Genomic DNA, 5,273 nt, shown 5'->3' with positions numbered 1-5,273 from the left:
GGCAGATATAGACAGACATTCAGACAGACAGATAGTGAAACGACAGCCGACTACAACAGCTGTCTCCTCCCTGTGAATTATGGGCCCTGTTCTGTGATACAAACAATATATATGTAAATATCAAAACAATGCTCCCCCCAGCCACCCCCTCCTTCTTCCACCCCCACCCCCCCTCGAGAAAAAAGTGTCCCAAGTTCTTCGTTGAAAGAATTAACGTACAGGGGGAGGGGGTGGGGAGAGGGGGGGGAAAGGGAGGGGTAAGGCTAAGAGAGAAGGGTAAGGGAGGGGGGGGAGGGTAAAGAAGGAAGGGTAAGGGTATAGGAGAAGAGGAGGGGGGGGAGAGAGGAGGAAGAATATGAGTCGAAGGAAGAAGCTAATCTGAGCCGTAAGAATCCGCGTATTGAGGTCGAGTTTCCCTTGCTTAGGGTATTCCGTGGGTTAGCACTCTCTCGGCCCGGAACTCTCAGTCTCCCGAACTTCAAAATGTCAGCTTGGGTTCATTAGACATTTGTTGGTCAATAATGCAATAGAAGCTAATTTACTTTAGACAGTGGTTAATGACAGAGTTCTTCGGCGGCCGTCAAAGAGGAAGAGGAAGAGGAGGAGGAGGGAAGAGAAAGAGGAGGTGGAGGAAGGAAGATAGGAGGAGGAAGACGGGGAGAGGAGGAAGAGGGAAGAGAAAGAGGAGGTGGAGGAAGGAAGATAGGAGGAGGAAGAGGTGGAGATGGAGGAAAGAAGATGGGGAGAGGAAGAGGAGGTGGAAGAAAGAGAAAAAGAAAGAGAAAAAAGGGGAGAGGAAGACAAAGGAATGAAATAAATAAGAAGAAAAATGGGAGGGGGATAAAGAGGAAAGATAGGAGAGATAAAGAAAATGAAACGAGTAAGGAAGAGGAAGAGAGAGAAAGAAAAAATAACGAACGAATGAGAAGAGGAGGAGAGAGTAAAGTAAATAAAACGAACGAATGAGGAAGAGGAGAAGGCGCAGAAAGAGGAGGAAGAGAGGAAGTTGCAACTTTTATTATTCAATCTATATGCACGCAAGTCTAAGCCACAGCCAACACAGTTAATCGAACACTTCTTGATGGCGTGGGAACATTTTTTCTTATTTTTTTATTAATTAATGATTTTGAATAATTCTTTTTTTTGTATGTAAGGATCTTTTCGTTCTATTCAACTCGTGAGTGACTGATCATGTATGCAAATCTTTGAAAGTTTGATTTGGCTTTTATTCAAATATACATACGGTAGACATGTGTTTGGTTATCATTTACATTCTGTGTTTCTTTACTTATTTGTCTAATTATCTATCAATATATCTATCTATTTTTGTTTATTTATTTATTTGCTCAATTCTACAGTTACACATTTTTTCTTTTATGTTTATTTATCTGTTCGTACGTTGTTTTAATGCAATGTAATCATCTTTTTTTTATTATTCATGTGTCATGTCTTCTGTCATTCACATGTCAATTGATATGTACATATTTATCTATCTCTCTATATTTTTCCCTTCTTTCTGATAAATTATCTATCTGTCTATTCGTTCCTCCTCTTCCTATTATTTATTCATTTATCTATTTATGTCTCGTTTCTCTCTCTCTCAAAAAAAAGAAAGAAAAAATCGATTCCACTTTTTTTTTTTTTTTACTAGCCATCCAGACTTCTAATGTCTCTCGCCACCTGATTAAAGTCATTCCAATCAGAATAACGAGACGTTCCCCCAAGCCACTAAAAAAAAAATTCGTAAACCACACAGATAAAAAGCTCAAACACAGTGCTAATTTACGTTCGTTTTATTCGCAGGTACGTTGTTGTCCACGCAAAGACTGGCGGCGTGCGTGAGTACTGCTTGGTATTTTCGAAATTACGTTTTCCTTCGATGTTGTACACCTTGACATATATATATATATGTTTATTCTCTCTCTCTCTCTCTCTTGATCTCTCTCTCTCTCTTGATCTCTCTCTCTCTCCTTGATCTCTCTCTCTCTCTCTCTTGATCTCTCTCTCTCTCTCTCTTGATCTCTCTCTCTCTCTCTCTCTTCCCTCTCTTCTCTCTCTCTCTCTCTCTCTCTCTCTCTCTCTCTCTCTCTCTCTCTCTCTCCTCCTCTCTTCCTCTCTCTCTCCTCTCCTCTCTCTCTCTCTCTCTCTCTCTCTCTCTCTCTCTCTCTCTTTCTCTCATCCTTTTCAGACAAGTTAGCGTGAGTAGATCTTACGTGAGGAGGGGGAGGAGAGGGAGGGGAGGGCGGGGGAGGGAGGGGGAGGGGGGAGCAGCAAAGTTTAACATGAAGCTCATTATTATTTTTTTTTTCCTTAAACGGGTTAATGAATGAATTTATCGTCGAAGAAAACGGAGAATCGCTCGTGCGAATCACAGAAAACGGGAAGATGGATGACCTCTCTCTCTCTCCACCCCTCCCTCTCTTCTCCCTCCCTCCCTCCCTCCCTCCCTCACTCTCCCCCCCTAACTCATGACCTCCCTTCACCCCCCCCCTTCCTTCCTCCCCCCCTTACTGCCTCCCTCCCCAACTCATCATTTTCTAGCATGTAATTACCTATTATTGTTCAGGAACACTTGATTGCTCAGTTAAGAAAAAAAAGAAAAAGAGAGAGAGAGAGAGAGAGAGAGAGAGAGAGAGAGAGAGAGAGAGAGAGAGAGAGAGAGAGAGAGAGAGGGAAAAAAACACAATTGTCGTGCGTTTAAAATCACGAATTAAAAAGCAAGCGAGTGTGTGTTTACGATGAAATATTGCAGTGGGCGTGGCACATATATATTTTTTTTTAGGTGAAGGCCAAAAAATAGTTTTAAATCTTTCGTTTGTGGTTTTAATACAATGCCTCTGATGGCGGTGGTTGGGCGTCTGTGTAGTTAAGGTTAAGAATAGTATAGTGTATCATTTGGATAAGTTGAGTGATTGTTATTCATAATTAAAAAAAGAGAAATTTCGGTGCTTTGGGAGAGAGAGGCTTCTGCGCACTCCGTTTTCTTTGGCTGTTCTCGTTTTCTTTGTGCGTCTGTGTTCTTTATGGCGTTTTTTTTTTTTTTTTTTGGGGGGGGGAGGCGTTGGTTTCTTCTTCTCTGTCTTTCCTCCTTCCTCTGTTTCTTTTGTTCCTTCTCTGTGTCTTTCTCTTTCTGTCTCTTACTCTCTCTCTCTCTCTCTCTCTCTCTCTCTCTCTCTCTCTCTCTCCTCTCTCTCTCTCTCTCTCTCTCTCTGTCTCTCTCTCTCTCTCTCTCTCTCTCTCTCTCTCTCTCTCTCTCTCTCTCTCTCTCTCTCTCTCTCTCTCCCTCCCTCACCCTCCCTCACCCTCTCTCACCCTCCCTCCCTCACCCTCCCTCCCTCCCTCCCACCCACCCTCACCCTCACCCTCACCCTTAACCCTACCCTCCCTCCCTCTCCCTCCCTCTCTCTCCAGAAACAAAATCCGATATAAACTGATCGACATATTTTATCGGTTAATATACGGGCCTTCGCTGGTCTGTCGCTCTGCAACTTGATTAGGCCGGCCTCGGCGCCCACGGGATTCGCACGGGGGTGGCCGCCCACAATGGGTCGTTGTGATTAATTTTATCCGCGTGTGTTTGTTTGTGTGTGTGTTTTGTAAGGGTGTGTGTTTGTAAAGGTGTTTTGTGTGTTTTTTTTTTTGTTTTTTTTTAGGGGGGGGGTTTGTGTGTGGGTTTTGCGTGTTTCTTTGTTTGTTTGTTTGTTTGTTTTTGTTTGTTTTTTGTTTTTCAGAGAGAGAGAGAGAGGGAGAGGGAAGGAGGGAGGGAGGGAGGGAAAGATAGAGAGAGGAAGAGAGAGAGTGAGAGAAAGAGTGAGAGAGAGAGAGAGAGAGAGAGAGAGAGAGAGAGAGAGAGAGAGAGAGAAAGAAAAAGAGAGAGAGAAAGAGAAAGAGAGAGAGAGAGACAAAAAGAGATTCAGAGAGAGAACTAAAGCCTCTCCCCTCCCCCCCCCCCAACCCATAACTCTCCTCCCCAGCCTCAATCTTCGTACAACAAAAAATCTTATTCAGGAACGTGAATTAAAAAAAAAAAAAAAAAAAAAAAAAAAAAACGAAATTTTCCGTGAAAGCATAAAATCCCAAATTATGACGCTGACCTTTTCTGTCCACCCAAGGCGAGGTCACGAAGTCACCTGACCAGTCATTTGCACGCCCACCCGCCCGCAACCCCCCCCCCCCCCGCCCACCCGTGCACCCATCCGCCCATGCGCCCGCCCGCAACCCCGCCTGCACGCCCACCCGCCCACAATTACCGCCCGCATGCCCATCCGCCCGCTCATCCGCACCCCTCCCCCCCCCCCGCCCACCCGTGTACCCGCCCGCACGCAAACTTGACCGGGTTACCGTGGGCGTGATGGGGCGTGGGCGCTGTGTTGGCCCTTTTCACAACTGTTTCGGAACATCAGATAAAGCTTTTAATTGACTATTGAGTAAATGCATTATGATGCTTTTGAAAATTTTCTCTCTGTGTGTTTGTCTCTCTGTCTCTCTCTCTTCTCGCTTCTACTCTTCTGCTCTCTTCTCTTTCTTTCTCTTCTCCTCTCTTCTCTTCGCTTCTCTTCTCTTCTCTTCTCTTCTCTTCTCTCCACTTCTCTTCTCTTCTCTTCTCTTTTCTTCTCTTCTCTCTCTCTCTAGAGAGAGGGTTGTGGAGGGAAGGGAGAAGGGAGAGAAGAGAGAGAAGGGGGAGGGGGGAAGAGAGAAGAGAGAGGGGAGGGGGGGAGGGGGAAGGAACCGCATCTGACTGGCGCTGACAAAACACGCCGGTTTAGTCCCGACAATTAGGTGTTTTGGCGAGTGATTGTGTTTGCAATTTGCCGGTAATTGCACAAATCCACCTCCCCTTGCCTCCGGTGGGAATAAGGGGGGGGGGGATGAGGAGGGGAGAGAGGGAGAGAGGGGGATGGAGGGATGATGGAAAGAGGGGGGGAGTGAGAGGGAGGGAGGGGGAGGGAGAGGGGGAGGAGCGGTTAAAGGAGAGAGAGAGAGAGAGAGAGAGAGAGAGAGAGAGAGAGAGAGAGAGAGAGAGAGAGAGAGAGAGAGAGAGAGAGAGAGAGAGAGAGCAGAGAGAGAGGAAAACGAGAAGAACGGGAAAAAAAGGAAAAGAAGAAGACGAAGAAATGATAAGAAGAAAAAGAAGAAGAGAAAGAAAGAGAGAGATGGGAAGACGAGGAGAAAAAAAGGAAGAAAAAAAAATGAAAGATAGTGAAGAGGGATAGACTTAAAGGGAAACGAAAGGGAATAAGGATAAACGGACTAATAAGAGAGAAGGAGGAGGA

Source organism: Penaeus monodon, chromosome 43, assembly GCF_015228065.2.
Source record: "Penaeus monodon isolate SGIC_2016 chromosome 43, NSTDA_Pmon_1, whole genome shotgun sequence".
In the NCBI taxonomy this organism is placed as follows: Eukaryota; Metazoa; Arthropoda; class Malacostraca; order Decapoda; family Penaeidae; genus Penaeus; species Penaeus monodon.
Note: the sequence above shows the minus strand (reverse complement) of the source record.